The 17094-nt window shown below is 49.4% G+C and overlaps 1 protein-coding gene across 4 annotated transcripts in view; it reads left to right on the top strand.

Annotated features, from left to right (window-relative positions):
- Window positions 1-17094, top strand: part of ZBTB16 (zinc finger and BTB domain containing 16) — a 203561-nt gene that overhangs the window by 80179 nt on the left and 106288 nt on the right.

Genomic DNA, 17094 nt, shown 5'->3' with positions numbered 1-17094 from the left:
CAGTGTGGTAGTTTCAGCTTTATTTGGAAACGGGAAGCCTCATTTTACTATAATAGTTCCTTAATGATTTTCTAAATGAAACTTGCATATTTCATCTGCTCCCTCACTTTTCAGATATTAAACAAATAATCTCTAAGAGGTTTCCTTTCTTTTTATACCTTTTTTTTTTTTTGCTCAGAGACCAGCAGTTTACTCAGCCAGATGGTGAGAGATGGAGTGGGTTGTGGGGACGTGGCCGCTTGTGTGTGCCCTGTAGTAGGGGATTCTTGGGGCGGGTGTGGTTTCTGCTCATTCTTTGCTTGTCTCTCTGGCATCCAGCTAGGGAGCAAGACAGAGCACCCTTGGCAAGTGACCAAGACAGAGTGGGTGGCAAGAAGGCCCCGTCACCCTGATACTCCTGTGAGGAATCCACGTGTCTGCAAAGGGGCGGCTGTGCAGGGGGTCGCAGAGCAAGTGTCTGGCCAGTCTCCAAGGCCAGATGTGCTTCAGTGCCATGGGTCATGGTGGGAGGGCTTCTGCGGCGAGGCAGACCGCTGCTGTGGCACCGCCTTTATCCTGTGCCCGCTCCCCGTGCCAGGGGCCTGCGATGGTACCCTGTGTGCTTGCTTCCCAGTCCCACCTTGTTCCCGTTTAGCATCGGGTCTACACACCTCCCATGCCGCTCCACGACTCTCAGCTCCCCCTCGCCTGGCTTCTGGCTGGCCGCCCTTTGCTCAGGAACCATGCAGTTCTCAGCCTTGCTTTGCCCTCATCTGAAATACCTTTCCTCTTCTCTGCCTACTACGCATCCTTGCTGCCTTCTAGGAAGTCCATCCTCAGGGGAGTCCTCAAGTTTTTGATTCCCGCTGAATCTGGGTGCGGCGGTTGAAGTGGGGACCTGACGCCTAAGCATAGGGGTAAGAACCGGTTTACATTCTTCTGTGAATGGCCTCCTCAGCTGGACGGCAAGCTTCAGGGAGGCAGGCGTTGTCCTGTGGTTTGGTTATATCTTTCATTGTGCCCATACCTGCCTGATTGATTCTCAACCTGTCTGGGCTGGTGAGAGAGGAGAGCGACTTGGATGTTTTTTGCTTCCCGCCACACTGAGTGGGTGACCAGCCCAAGATGACTAAGAGGAAGTAGCACAGTGCAGCTCCTCCGTTGCACGTTCTCGTTCTCCATTCCCATCAGGAGATGATGGTCTGTTTAATTGCGTGGACATTGCTGCCAGGTAACAGAAGCAGTGGCTCTGCTGAGTTCCCTGCCTTGGGAACATGGACTACATGGAGCCAGGTGCCTGGCATTGAGACAGGTGGTTTATTCTGATCTCTCTTCTTGTACCTTCTTGTGGGACTGAAGTATCTTCGAGACAGGTGGTTTATTCTAATCTCTCTCTTTTTGTACCTTCTTAGGGGACTGAAATATCTTACACACGCATAGCTGGGATGCTGTGTTGGCATTTTGTTCTGGGAGGCTGATCTAACTACCATCTTCGGAAATATCCTCCTTCTCAATACAGAATTTGGGTACTTCTTTCTGTCCCTCTCCTTCCATGGTTCCTTCCCACACCAAGCCTTCTGCTCCACACCAGCTTCATTGTTTGTTTCAGGGAGGGTTTTGGTGGCTGGTCAACGACTGCAGTGCTCAAATCAAAGTCTGCCTCTGTCTTAGGACTCTGCACAATCCAGCCCTTGCTACGACCTCTGCAACCCACTTCTTCACCTGACGCCTCTGCATAGCCAGCCAGACTCCCAGAGGCTGGTCCAGCATGACTTGGCAAGTCTTGGCTCATGTGATGCCGCTTATCACATGGAACTTTCTCCCTTATCCAAGGCCGTTCCATTCTTAATAGTTCCTAACATGGGTTGGTAGAGCTTCAGAGCCTACAAAGCCCCTGAAAGGACCAGCTCAGTCTCACCGTGCCCTTAAGGCATCTCTAGCCCCACCACTCACCTTTTAAGCTGCTCCTCTTCTGCACGTCGGAAACGTGCATTATTTGTCAGCATTCTGTTCATAACCACACCTTCCACTCGGGATTCTTTGTCTCTTTCTCACCAGCTGCGTGATGAACCAACTGGAGGAGCTGGGTCTATCTTTCTTCTTCTTCAGCCTTCTACTAGCTGATCTATTTAGCACGCGTCCTCAACTCTTTGCTCTGTCTTTTTATGTGCACAGTCTCATTCTTCTGTCCTCTGGGGTAATGTTTATCCCACTTGGCAGATGAGAAAATCAAGGCTTAGAGAATCACAGCATCTTAAAGCTAGTCAGTTGTCACCCTGAAATTTACAGTGAGGGCTGGTTTCAGAGTCTGAGTTTTTAACATGTTTGCTCTGCCAACTAGAAATGTAACAGGCTCTGCCACCTACCAACTTGATAACCTCAGACAAGCTGATTACTTCCTGTGCCTCAGTTTCTCATGGCAGAACAGAAATGCAAATACCCTTGCCCATTGGAGTTGTTCTGAGCGTTGAATGAGATGGTGCACATAGTAAGTGCTCAAATATGTCTTGGATACCATCTTCCTAATCCTCCTTCATTGTCAACATCAGCTTAGTATTGTTGTCTGTATTACATCGTCACCTCTCAGGTCTCAGGTATCCCCTTAGCACCTAACACAAGGTTATGCACGTGGTTTGTGCTCAGGAAATGCTTAATTAATGAATGAGAAGATCCTTCGGTTTCCAGAGGTGACTTGGTGACAAATACTCGGTATGATGTTGTCTTCGTGACAGATACTGATTACAAGGTTGTCTTTGCCAGCGTTCAGTCTTGGCAGGTTGTTGCGGCGGTGGTGGTGGGGGGAGGTGGGGGACGTGGGTGGTGGTGGTGTGATGGACGCTGCAGCGAGAACCTTCCTGCAGTCTGAAAACTTTTTCTCCTTCCCACCCCCTTCCCCAGTAGCTCTGAGCCCTGCCAAGTCTGTGCACAAGCCTTGAAATGACAAAGTACCCTTTAGTTAATTGCACAACGGATTGCCTAGAGTTAAAAGTTCTGATTTATATGACTATAGCTCTAACTGCTCAATAACACAGGCCTGTAATCTACTTTCATTTCAAACAGAACGGTGATTTATAGGGCAGCATGCCGCTTTAGCTCAGAAATGAGGTGTTCAACATATGCTCTGTTGACATAAATTTGGAATTTATCGCTGTTGTCAAAACTGCCTGTTGGACAAAGGTGGGTATTAAGGCAATAAATGGCTCAGAATAGTTTTCTGTCACATTTCCTAACCATTGTATTCAGTCTATTTGAGGGGAAAATATATACTTAAAAGTAATCAAATGTCCAAAATCCATGCATCTTGTTTTGAGTGGTGAGAAGGGGGAGGGTGGCAGGGTGCGGGGGCTGGGAGAGGGTTGGGGGTGCATCAGGGGTGTTGTCCAGGAGAAGCCTTTTGGTGAAGTTATGGCCTATTTTAAAAAGATTCCACTTGGCTTCCTCTCCCCCATCCCCATTAGGAGGTGGACTTTCCTTTCTCATTTACAAAGAAGGGGAGGAAAATGAAAGCTCATTAAATAAAAATAGTAAAGGACATTTTTATGTGTGGGCTTAAAGCCAGTGATGTCAGGGAGGAGTTAGTGAGTGGGACTGGGAGGGAGGCAGAGTGCGATTTTGTTTATGGGGAAATAAAGCCACCGGCTCGCGTCAGCCTCCGTTTCCCTGCCACCCCAGCGAGCATCGGCTTGCTGTCACCTTCCTTCCGTGGGCTCCAGGGCTCCCCGGGCCACGTGACCCCTCAACCGCCTGATGCAGGTTAAGAAGAGCTGGGTGCCAGGCTCTGCACACTATACTGTATGTACCCCACCCCTCTTCTGCTTGTGTATTACCCACGGGCTGGCCAAGACACTTCTGCCCACTCACTCCTCCCCAGAACATGTTCTGAGCACCCACAGATCCAGCCCCTTTGTGAGGCTGGAGATTACAGAGAAGTGAGGCTGCATCTGTCTTGGGGTTGTTTTCCGTCTAGTAGGAGAGTTGGACAAGCGAGCGATGCAGCCCCAAGCGCTACTGGCGCGTAGTAGGTGCACAGGCAGGCACGTAGTAGGGGTGAAATGGATGCTCGTCAGCTTTGGGAGTGGAAGGACCGTGGAAGCACCCTAAAGGTGATGCTAGCTTTCCTGCGAGGAGAAATGTCCCTTCGTGGCTGTTTGATCCTGTAGGGAGAATCCAGGAAAAATAACACCCTAGCGATAGGCTTTTTACAGATGGTGATGACGCTGTGGCCAGGTGATCACTGAGGTGTGTCGTGTGGGTTTTCTGTGCCGTGTACGGTAACAGTGAGGCCAGGGTCCCTGTGCATCGGGGCTGCCACCTCCCGTGTCGTGTGCACTGGCTCCGTGCCATGGACTAGCCACCACATCCCCTGAGTGCGGGGCCACCAGGCAGGTAGCGCGGAAGATTTAGCGAATGTGGTCAGATTCACGGCCACATGACTCTTTTTAAGACTCTCTTTTCTCCATCCTCTGTTCTGTGATAACATAGCTTGTGGTCTGCGGTCCTGAGTGCGTGTCTGTGAGATGGAAAGTACGAGGACACCCAGAGAGCCGGCTGTGTGGTGACTGTCGGCCGTGCCCAGCATCCTGGGTATTACGCATTTCCTGCACACCTAGCTTGGCAGGCTTACAGGTTAGGAGCCGGCGGAGCAAGCAGGCTGCCTGGTACTCCTCCCTGTGAAATGAGGCCCAGCACAGGCAGAGGATGCATTATTGCTTTTATTTTGTCTTTCCTTTAATCTCAGGTCCGCATGCTTGGACCATCTCAGTGTCGATAAATGTGCACTCTTGTACACATACACAACCCTCCTTTCTGTTGCCCTCGTGTGTGACACCCAGATGCGCACTTGCACACACAGTCCTGTGCACACCCGGTGTGGATGCTGTTGTCAGCCTCCTCCATGTGGCTCACCCTCCCTTTGCCACCAACCCTTGTCCTTTTCACACAAAGCTCCCCATTGGGAAAACTCATAATTTTTACACCACACGGTCTTGACTGGCCATTGCTGGAATTACTGTCTCTTTGAAGTGCTTTCTGCTGGGGCATTTACAGGCCGTTTTAATTACCTGCAGCTTGCAAGGGGCCTTGCTCTGTCCCAGCCTTTGTTTGTTTGTTCTTTGCAAGGAGTCTGTGCAGCAAGCATAGGGCTGCCTTCTTTTACAAAGAGAGACAAGGGGAGCAAAAGAAGTTTGAGGAGTCCTTCTCGAAGCTTCTCCCCCAACTCCCACACTTTGGGAAGAGAGGCCAACCTTGCTGTTGGCTTGCCTGTGTCCTCATTTCTGTGGGTCTCTCTCCTAGCCTTTTCCTGGGATAGTTTTGTTTGTATGTGTTGATTTTAAGTATATTTTCAAACTTCCCGTCTTAGATAAGCAGGGCTATCAAATAAAGCTGCTCTCCTTGCTGACCAAATCAGAGTCAGCTGCAGTTGAGCTGGGATCCTGGTCATATTTTTTTCAATTAAATCTGTTTAAGGCATGTATGTTATTAAATTATTGAGTCTGGATGTGGGGTGGAGAGTGGGGGTTGAAATCATATGCGAAGATAGAACCCACTTTGAGCTGTCTGGAGTTTTATTTTCCTTGTCTTCATTTTTTCATTCGATTCTCTCTCTCTCTCTCTAGAATGAGCTAAATATAAACAGCCTTCTTTGGGGTTTCTGTTAAACACGAGTGTGGCATGTCATGTCTGCAGATGAAGATGCGAGCTTAGTGCTGGAGCCTTGGAAATGTATCCCCTTCTCCGCAGGCTTTTAGAGCAGAAAGAATCTTCATTCATTTATTCATTTAGCCCAAAAATGTACTGAGAAATTGGAAACCTCATACATTGTTGATGGGAATGTAAAATGGTGCAGCTGCCTTGCAAGAGTCTGGCCTTGGAAGGGTCCTCAGAAGGTTACACATAGAGGTACTGGCAAGTCTGCTCCTAGGTGAACGCCCAGGAGCAGTGAGAGCAGATGTCCACAGATGAAACTTGTACACACATGGACATAACTGAAGCATTATTTATAACAGTCAAAAGGGGGAAACAGCCAGAAGTTCACCCGCTGACGAGTGGATACATTAGATGTGTAAGTTAGCCCTATGTACATATATACAGGGCTTCCCTGGTGGCTAAGACAGTAAAGAATCTGCCTGCAGTGCGGGAGACCCAGGTTCACTCCCTGGGTCGGGAAGATCCCCTGGAGAAGGAAATGGCAACCCACTCCAGTATTCTTGCCTGGAGAATCCCATGGACAGAGGAGCCTGGCGGGCTAGTCCATGGGGTCGCAAAGAGTCGGTCACGAGCATGCACACACATGTATACATCCCATGGAATCAAAAGGAATGAAGTACTGATGCATGCTACTAAATGGATGAACCTTGAAAACATTATGCCCAGTGAAAGAAGCCAGACAAAAGAGGCTTCCGTATGATTCCATTTCATGAATGTTTCAGAATAGGCAGATACGTTGAGAAGATAGATTGGTGGTTGCCAGAGACAGGGGGACAGAAAAATAGGGGATGACTGCTAACAGGTAGGGAGTTTCTTTTGGGGGTGATGGAAATGTTCTGGGAATGGAAATAATGCTGATAGTTGCACAGCTCAGCTGAGAACCATCAAAAGGTAACTTTAAAGGGGTAAATTTTATGGTATGTATGTAAATGATCTCAATAAAGCCGTCACTTAAAAAATGTATTGAATGCTTACTCTGTACCAGGCACTGCGCCAGACTCTGAAGCTTCAGCAGATAGTGTCTGCTTTCAGGGAGCTTACAGTCTAGTAGCGATAAGGAAGAGCAGCAAAAACTCAGTGTATAGCTGTCAGTCATGGCAAGCGATATGCAGGAAATCAGTGGAGTGCAGTGATGGAGAATAACGCTGGCGGAGAACCTACCCAGGTGGACTTCAGCTCCAGTGCAGCCTTAACTTTCCCAGAAGGTGCTTAACAGATATTAAACAGCCGTCGGGGGTGAGGCTGCAAGTGTTCCCTGAGGTCTTCCCGGTAGGAGGTGCTGAAGTCCTTTCAGGAGCCAGCCTGCCATGGGCGCTGGGTGTCATCACTGGACTCAGCTGTGTACTCGGTGACTCCGTTTGCTTCCTGATTCGCATTGGGTGAGTGACGGGTGTGTGTTCAGTGTCTCCTCTCTTGCTGGTTGTTTTCTGGTGCCTCTAGGGGTGTGAGGGGATGTTATGGGTGGAGTGCGTATTCTCTCAGGTGGGCAAGTGTGAATGTGGGTCGGGAGGTGGGAGATCTGGAGACGTCTGCCTGCTTTATGGGAAGATCAGTGACTTATCCTCAGGGTCCTCATCCATGGAAAGGGGACTGTGCTCCCTTCCCCAGACATGAGGTGGCTGAGACCGTCCTCAGCAAACCCTTTCGGACTCAGATGTGATTTATAAACGCACTGAAGAAGTCACTCAGTCGTGTCTGACTCTTTGTGACCCCATGGACTGTAGCCTATCAGGCTCCTCCATCCATGGGATTTTCCAGGCAAGAGTGCTGGAGTGGATTGCCATTTCTGTCTCCAGGGGATCTTCCCAACCCAGGAATTGAACCCGGGTCTCCCGCATTGCAGGCAGATGCTTAAACACACTAGCCATATTATTATTAAATCTCTGTGGACTAGATTTTTTTTTTTTTGCACTTTTCTAGAAGGAAAAAAGAACTAGCAGGGAAATGGCTATCTATTGGGGTTTTGCCTTTTTCCTTCATTAAAATGACAGTGACTTTCGCAGTGTGATTGGATGTCCATACAGGTTCATCTGTGCCCTCCCCTATCTTGCGTTTCGAGACTGATGTTCAGAATGATGGCTCCAAAGCTCAGCATCCTCATAGAAAAGTAATTCAATTTTCGGTGTGCTAAAGCAGAAAGAATGAGGCAATATACATTAAGGAGATTTTCAGAAGGGTTTAATTCCACGGGAGCTTCCTCCTCAGGCCCTTAATAAACCTCGGTTATTTTCAATAGTCTCTCAGGATCCATGCTGCTCTGTGGGACGGGAAGGCGGTAGAATTTTGGCTGCCCGGCTAACGTGAGAGCATCTCAGGATGAGCCTAGGCGCTCTCATGTGAGCCGACGAGAACTGACATTTCCTCCGCACACCCAGGCAGAGCAGGAAGATTAAGGGGGAATCTGTAGCTTTTTGAAAGGGTTTTCCTAGAAATTGGCTATTTGTACTGGTTGAAAGCTTCATACAGGAGTGACAGCAAAAAGCGCTGCTCATCCGTAATCACAGTTCAATTCCCATATAGGGCCTTTTGGGATCTGGAGAGAATATTTCGGGTTTATTTTTGTTTCCCTTGGGCTGACGTCATCAAGCATGCCTCATGGTGCCCTGTTTTGGGTTTGGAAAAAAGCTCCGAAAAGCTATAAATCTTAAGGCATTTTACTTTTTTTTCCTCTTCCCTTTTCTGAAAGCACAACTTTTCTGGTTTCTTAAAAAAAAAAAAACCCGAAAGAAAACTACCAAAGTGTGTATTGATCTCTTTCCCTCAGATCTTAACTGGCCCGGCTGTAATACCTGGCTTACATCTGCCAGGTTTTTGTGCAGTTTTGCAACATCGCCTTAATCCAGTGAGCATAAATAGAACATTTCAATCATATTTGGCTACCAGGAACTTCGCAGATAAGCACGCTAAGACCTTGTTGAAAGAAGACTGTATGAGATTGTGTGCGATAAGATCATCCTATAGCCTGGTGCACAAATGAAAAACTTTTGTTCTTGGTGAAATTTGTTGATAGAGACATTTCAAATAAATGACTTGGGGAGAACTTGGTGCTTTAAAACAAAGGGCCGGTTACATAACAGCCAGAAGCCTGGGCCTCCTGGTGCTGGGCCGCCACGAAGATCCTTCTTTGAGCAGTTGCTGCGGGGAGATTAGCATGGCCCTTTGTCATTTTTGACGCTGTGTTTTAACACTCTGGGGCAGCCTTATCTGAAAGCACTGTACTTTGTGTGGTTATGCCGTGGGGAATGACATTGTTCCTCCTCATATTTTCAAGGCTCAGGACAGCCCCTGCCCCTCTTCAGTCAGCTCCAGATTGGCCTTGATCCCGGGCCAAGGCAGAATGCATGCTTTTCTTTCCAAGAAGCCCAGGGAGGTCTTCTCTTTTGGACAACAGGGACAACTGGTCTATTTTAAAAATTCATCATACTGAAATATAGTTGACTTACAACGTTGTGTTAACTTCTGTGTAGAAAAATGCTTCAGTTATCCATGCATTCTTTGACATACGCGTTTTCATTATGCTTTATCACAGGGCTTTGAATGGAGTTCTCCGTGCTGCACAGTAGGACCTTTTTGTTTATCCATTCTGTATGTAATAGATTGCATCTGCAAATCCCAAACTCCCGGTTCACCCCTCTCGCTCCGCCCCCTCAGCAGCCGCAGGTCTGTTGTCTGTGTTTGCGTGTCTGTTTCTGTCTTAGAGATGAGTTCATCGGTGTCATATTTGGGATTCCACATATAGCTGATATCATATGGTATTTGTTTTCCTCTTTCTTCACTTAGTATGATAATCCCTGGGTCCATTCATGTTGCTGCAAATGGCATTATCTCCTCCTTTTTTTAATGTCTGAGTGGTATTCCATTGTGTGTGTGTGTGTGTATCTTTATCTGCATCCATGGATCACATCTTCTTTATCCATTCGTCTGTTGATGGGCATTTGCGTATCTAGGTTGTTTGCATGTCTTGGCTATTAGGAATAGTGCTGCTTTGAACATTGGGTTGCATGTATCTTTTCAAATTATAGTGTTCTCTGGATATATGCCCAGGAGTGGTCCTGCTCATTCCTATGGTGATTCTGTTTTAAATTTTCTGAAAACAAAATACTGTTTTCCATAGTGGCTGCCACGAGTTCACATTCCCACTAACAGTGTAGGAGAGTTTCCTTTTCTCCACACCTTCTCCAGCATCTGTTAATGGCAGACTTTTTAATGATGATCATTCTGACTTTTTGTGAGGTGATACCTCATTGGAGTTTTGATTTGCATTTCTCTAATAATTACCGATGTTGAGCATCTTCTCATGTGCCTGTTGGCCATCTAAAGGGACAACTGTTTCTTACTTGTGTGTGTGTGTGTGTGTGTGTGTGTGTGCGTGTGTGCACGTGGGTGCATGTGCGTGCACGTGTAAAAGGCAGTGGAGTTTTTTAATCTCTACGTTTTTTCTCCTTGAATTCCCTTTCATATTTGTCTGTTCATTGAGCAAAGATGCCCTGAGTCCCTCCTATGTTCTGGGCTCAATGACAGAGATTGAGGGGATGTTACCTGTATGGCCTCTTCACAAAGAAGATTGTAGTCTGGCTAGCACAGGCCCCTGTCAACCCCACAGCTGTTTAATGTCATAAACCTGATTGGAAAAGGCCTCGGAAATCATCTAACTCAATTCTTGCTTGGTTCCAAAGCTGCAGAGTGAAACCTGGAGAGGGCAAGTGATTTGACTAAGGTTGTTGGGATGGTTCCTGGAAGAGCTAGAGTGGACACTGTGTCCCCCATGGTTCCTGGAAGAGCTAGAGTGGACACTGTGTCCCCCACCCCTAGTCCAGCTTTTTGGTCAATATGTGTGTTAGTTGCTCAGTCATGTCCACCTCTCTGTGACTCCGTGGACTCTGGCCCACCAGGCTCCTCAGTCCATGAAATTCTCCAGGCAAAATCACTGGCGTGGGTTGCCATTCCCTTCTCCAGGGGATCTTCCTGACCGAGGAATCAAACCCGGGTCTCATTATGTGTCCTGCACTGGCAGGCGGGTTCTTCACCACTAGTGGTCAAAATACCACACTTCTAATCTAGACTTTTGAGAAAACATGCCTCTTTAAAAGGCTCTGAGGCAAGCAAATGGCCTCCACCTTCCATGGCCCAAAGGCCTGGATTCCCAGCAGAGGGATGCTTGCTGTCGGTCTGCCCCCCTGTTTAGCAGCACAGAAGGTGTTAACTAGCACTCTGTTAGTTCTCGGTTGCTTTTTTTAATCTGTTGTTTGAAATCCTTGCTTTTTATTGGTATATTTACTTTACGGCATACATAAAGAGCTGTATTAAAAAATAAATTGTGTTGTAAAAGCATTCGCTAATGTTTATTAATATTGACTAGTCAGAGAGCAACGAACTCTATTGCTGGAAGGATAATTTGCGGTAATACCAGCTAAGCATTCACAGCTTGTCAAATGACTGTCTAATCTCAACGTTTAAAAAAAGTGGGTAAAAGGACAATTTCCCTTATTTATGCCTTGAGAAAATGAACGTGACCCATGCCCTAGCCAAGATTAGAACTGTGCTTTCTTTTTCTCCCTGGGGGTGCCAGGCCTCCTGTCTGAACCCAGGCAGTTCCGGGGCTGGCTTTCAGTGTCGGGTATCCCTTGGTCTCGGGGTGCTTGGCAGCTGCTTCAGGAGCTGCAGCCTCTCATGGGTCTGCAGCCTCTCATGGGTCTGCTCTGGCGCCTGCGTCGGTAGCTGAGGTATTGGAGGGAGAAGTGGAGTCTTGGTTCCTGTCCTCCAGGAGCAGGATTTGAAGAGCTTACAAATGGCTTCGTCCAGAATTGTGGGCTTGATACTCCAAGAAGGTACCTAAGGAGGATGACGCTGGATGTGCCTGTTGACCCTTGGTGACTGAGCTAGATCACTCACTATTGACCGCATTACAAGGTGTTCCTTGTGGGACTTCCCTCGTGGTCCAGTAGGTAAGGCTTTGCACTCCCAAGGCGGTTTCCCTCCGTGGCTGGGGAGCTAAGCTCTCGTATGCTTGCATGCTGCGTGGTATGGACAAAAAAGGAGAGAGAGATGTCCCTTGAGAAGATACCCTGTCACCTTTAGAAAGCAGAGAACATTCCATGAGCATCCCAGGTGTCCTGTGGATGACCTGCCCTGGCTTAGGATGGAGGCCGCTAGTGGAACAGTTCTGTTCAGAGTATTCTTTCACCACAGAAAGGCATACGGAGAAAGAACAGGAGGCTGGACTGTGTACAGAAACAACTCCGCAGTCTCCCTAGAAGTTGCTTTTGGGAGTAAATACCTGTAACCCAATCACTTTTCACTCATCTCTTCTTAAAGTTTAAGCCCAGAATGGCGTTGACTGTTTGGCCTTCCTCTTGGCGTTTGAATTGTAGGCAAGTGGGCATTGAAGGCACGTTGTGAATTTAATGGTCTGGGGAAGAAAAGTAAGCCCGTTGTGGAAGTGCATAAACTCTTTTCCTTTGTTAGTTCCATTTCCGCCCGGAGAGGTGAGGGAGGCCGGGGAGGTTCTCTTACCACTGGGTTTAAGGGCCATTTGCTGCTTTGCAGACTGAGAGCCTTGTCAGAGCTCCCGAAGGTGCACCCAGCTCACAGGGTGCCCATGTGGGGAGACATGGCTGCCATTCAGGGCCAATGGACAGGTCCTGCTCAAGAGGGGAGCGGGAGGTTTGCATGGGGCCGCCTTCCCATGATCAGTAGAAAGCCTTAGACGGTATTGACTCCTGGGAGGCAGCAGGCTTTTGAGAGAAAGGGATCATTGAAACCATCATGAGGAGCTGAGTCATAGAGCCTTCTGTCTTCTGTCTCTTCTGCGTACCCCTAGAAGCACTGTGTAGGTCAGGTTGATGGTCGCGGGATCAGAAAGCAAAAGATCAAGCATTGGGCTGACTTCTGCATGTGGAGCAGCTCACCCCAAGTAGAGGGGTGAGCTGGAAGGACCTTCAGAGCTGCTGAAGCTAGAGTGTTGGTGGGAGCAGGGGATGGAGTCGTGCAGGGTGAGAACAAAGAAAGCATCGTCTTATAAAGGCCCTTCTAGGCTGGCTTCCCCGCTGCGTCTTCTCTCAGACAGAGGTGAGTCGGTGGTTCCCCTACTCACTTAACGCTCAGGACAGATCTTGGTTTTCAATGCTGGTGTGGTGTGACCAGCAAAGTCACCGGGCAGGCACTTTCACCTCCCCAGGAGGACAGCGAAGAGGGACAGCCCTTGGGTTACTGGAACAGAATTCCCCTCTTGCTGGTCTGTTCTCCCTGCCATTTGTCTTCGGCAGAGGAGCTTGGGAAGAAATGGAATATTGACGGTGCTGGGCCTTGAACCCCTCTCTCTCAGGCAAGCAGTGCTGCTGGCCCTGCTTCTGGCATCCTCCCCTTAGTCCTTGGCTGTGTGGGGTGAAGGAGGGCTGAGCCTCCCCTGCAGGGCATAGATGCAGAGGGCGCCCCGTAGGGAGCAGCTGGTATGGACTGCTGTCCTTGGAGGCTGGGTGGGTGAGGATAGCATCTAGCACCAGTCTCTCCCTGCTCCCGCTTACTCTCCTCTTGTGGTCTAGTGGGGAGATGAAGCCTTATCCCGAGGTGAGGTTGGTTTGAAGCTCAGGCTTTGTGCAGCTGTGATGTCACCATTGGCCTTCCACGTGTGGACTTCAGGGGCACAGGTGAAGGTCCAGCTCTGGGTTGGAGGTGCCCATGAGGCTCTTGTGCTTGGTGCAGTGTTCCGATGAGAGGAGGCTGTCTGGAATTTCTTTGGCAGCACTGAGCAGTCGCTTCTAAACTAGGCCCTACGAAGAAAAGGAAAGCGAAACAGGGCTTCTGCCATTCCGTAGTCATAGTCGAAAGCAGATGAGTATGAGCGTTCAGGCTCACAACAGCACGAAAGTGGTTTGAATGAGCGTGCAGCTTGCTGACTTGGTTTTACTGGGCGAGAATTGTGTGGTTGAGAATCAGTGAGGAGTGTGTCGTTCCCTCCAGTTAACTTGTTAAGAAGTTCGTCTTGGCTCACCTCTGATTTCTCATAATGATTCAGCTCTCTTGAGAAGATAGCTAGAAACCTGTTAGAGGTTAATTTTTTTTTTTTTTGTCTTCTTGGACCGAATTGAAGATCTCTTACCTTCAGGGTGAATTTACCCAATGAGTCAGGTGTGGATGTGCTGGGGCAGAAGTGGGGGTGGGGGAGCATCTGGGCCTGCTCCCCAAGAGTGGGTGGTGGGGCCCCGAAGCCTGTGGGGGAATGGACTCTCCGCCGACTAGAGTGTGGAGATGCTTGGGCCGTCTTGAACTGGGTTACACTCAAAACCGTGCCCGGTGCTCTTGCTTCTCAGAGAAGAGAGTGTGAAAACCAAGGCATCAGGCGTAGAAAGGTGCAAAGATGTCCTGAGCTGTCCTCCTTTCCTGTGTTACAGTGGAGGCTGAGGACCTCAGATGGCCACGAGCAGTTTGACCTTGTGAGAAGGCATGGCCAGGCTGGGAAAGTATAGGTGTGTGTGGTTCAGGAAGGAAAAGGTGGACAGACTTTCCATTTTCATCAAATACTTTGCAGCGGCACAGTGAGGGACGGAGGTGATGGGCGTTGTGGTCTAGAGCAGGAGTCCCCAGCCTCTGGGATCTAAGGCCTGATGATCTGAGGTGGAGCTGATGTAACAGTAATAGGCATACAGTGCGCAATAATTGTAATGCTCTTGAATCATCCCCCGACCATTCCCCCCACCCCACCCCGTGGTCCATGGAAAATCTCTCTTCCAAGAAACAGGTCTCTGGTGCCAAAAATGTTGGGGACCACTGCTCTAGAGAGACAGACCCTGAGTTCTTTTACTCTAGAAACCAGTTGGGACTTTGTTTCCATGTTGATCATTCCCACAGATGGTGCCATTTAGAATCTATTGGTGACCCTTTGAATACACTCAGATTCTTCTCTGCCATTTCCCTTTTCTTTGAACTAGGAGAGGTCACTGCCTCGTTACAGCCATCTCTTGGCGTCTAAACAGTAACAAAGGAGATGGGCAAACTGGCTCTGGGCTAAGCTGAGCTGCGGGCCTGTGAGGTGCCTCCCTCTCTCTTCTGGACTTCGTCTGCTTTGTCCTACTCTCTCCGCCAGTGAGGCAGGACTGCGGTCCTTGTACGCCACCTGGGATCGCTTGGACGCCACCCTCGGCACCTGTGTGGGAGCGCTGAGTTAGTAGGTCAGGAGCAGGGCAGTTTCCTTACCCTGAGGCTTGGGCAGGAGAGGACACCCGTGTCTCTGGAGGCTGGAAAGTGCAGGGCAGCAGAATGGTTCCAAAGAAAGGCTGTTCATGAGTTCTGGAAGTTTCTTTCACTGAAAGATAGACTGAAAGTGGGTAAAGGAGGGAACTTAGGTTGTCTGTATTAGAAGGATTTAAAATGAATAGATTTCTGGGAACAGGTGTTATTTTTTGCTTGGGTTGTCCTAGCCCGACTGCCTAGGTGTTGTGAGACACCACACAAATGGAATATGGCTCAGAGAGAGAATGTATGTGCCCTCTCGCTCAGTCACGTCTAACTTTGTGACCCTGTGGACTGTGGCCCACCAGATTCCTCTGTCCATGGGATTCTCCAGGCAGGAATACTGGAGTGGGTTGCCATTCCCTTCTCCAGGAGATCTTCCCAACCAGAGAGGTAACAATACCCCTCAGAGGAATCCCGTGGATAAAAGGGTATGGGTGAGACTTTTGGATAATAAAATTTTGACCCTATGAGACTCAGGTGGTAAAGAATCCGCCTGCAATGTGGGAGACCTGGGTTCGATCCCTGGGTTGGGAAAATATCCTGGAGAAGGGAACGGCAGCTCCCTCTGGTATTCTTGCATGAAGAATTCCATGGACAGAGGAGCCTGGTGGGCTACAGTCCCTGGGGTTGCGAAGAGTGGACATGACTGAGTGACTTTCACTAGCCATCATCCATCACTTTACAGGTGAAAAAAATGCAGAGAGGTCGTGACAGCAGGATTGGGCAAGGTCGTAAGGCAAGTTAATGACCAAGTTAGGACCAGGATCCAGGTCTTCTGGCTGCTCCCCTGCCATCCCTCCCTTCATCCTGCCCCCCCTGTAGTAGAGGGCAAGAGTGCATTGCCTTACAAACCACGCCGTTCCTGTTGGTCAAGAAAGCCGCTGATACCAGTGGCCAGGCAAATCCATTGGCACCAAACAAGGCATCAGGGTAACCCTGAAAGTGTTCGTTGGGGTGAGAGACTTGATCTGCGACCTGCAGGAGGAAGAAACAGAAGCCCGGGGTGGGCTGGGGGTGCTTTCCTGGTGGTGGCTGCTGAAACCCGAGGCTCAGACACTCCAGTGTCCTCTGGGAAAGCCAGCCTGAAAGGGTGTTGTCCTCCTCTTCCTCCTGACAGCCACCCCAGAGGTGGGCACTCCTGGAAGCTAAGAAAGCATTAGTGCAGACAAAGGTGGAGATAAATAAGACTGGAACCTACGCTGACCAGACCGTGAGCATGTGCACCAGAGTCACCTGTGGGACCACCTGTGAACAAAGCTTTTGCTGCTTCACAGAACAGCTCTTGGGAAAGCAAACCCCTGTCCTGCCTGGGCAAGTGACAGGCACAGTCAGCTACCACGTGGGCACATGCATGGGTGCACACACACACACACACACACACACACACACACACACACACGCCTACGCCTGGGTGCATATTTTAAAACCCGCTTTGCCCAGAATGCTATTAAGACATGTCCCAGTGCCCAGCATTGTGAAATATATTTAGAGTTGAGAATGTTCGGTGGAAATGTTCTGTACTGTTACTATTTCTCAATTGGGATGGATCGGCCTCAGCCACGAATCAGATAACATGGGGGTGGGGTGCACGGCCGTGTCACAGATGAGGGTGTGTGTGTACTTGCGATTGAGAAATCATGTGTTGTCTTTGGCACGCGGGTAAAGGGAAGGCAAGCAAACACAACTGTGATTGAGAAAGAGTTCTGCTAAGGGGCCTGGGCGCGATGGCCGACAGAAGCTGGGCACACTGGACCCCAGATACAGTCTTCAAGCCACCAGCCTGGGCTCATACTCACCCTGGGGCCCTCAGGGTGGTGACGTACTCTGGGCTCCCGTGGGACTTGGAAGGTGCTGGCAGTGGGTGGCTGGCCTGAGTGTCATGATCTGGGCACCGCTGACTGGAATGTATGATCCTCCCCCTCCCCACCTGCGTTTATCTAGTATCTTGTACCAGCAGCCCTCCAACCTTTGACTGTGGGCCTAACACATCTGTGTCCCAACTGTGATGAGTGGTTCCCCTAAGAATGCCCGCCTGCCGCCCCACCACCCTCGGCTCCTACCTCTGGCTGCAGTACCTGCCCGGTTCCTTGGGGCTGAGGCCCCTGGGGAGGCGGCGGGCAAGGCGGGGGTGGATCCTGTATCCGGCGGAGGCACAGAAAGGCCTGAGAACAGGAGTGT

The sequence above is a fragment of the Capra hircus genome, chromosome 15, assembly GCF_001704415.2.
Source record: "Capra hircus breed San Clemente chromosome 15, ASM170441v1, whole genome shotgun sequence".
NCBI lineage: Eukaryota > Metazoa > Chordata > Mammalia > Artiodactyla > Bovidae > Capra > Capra hircus.
The sequence above is the reverse complement of the archived record's forward strand: the minus strand, read 5'-3'. Positions and strand labels throughout refer to the sequence as shown.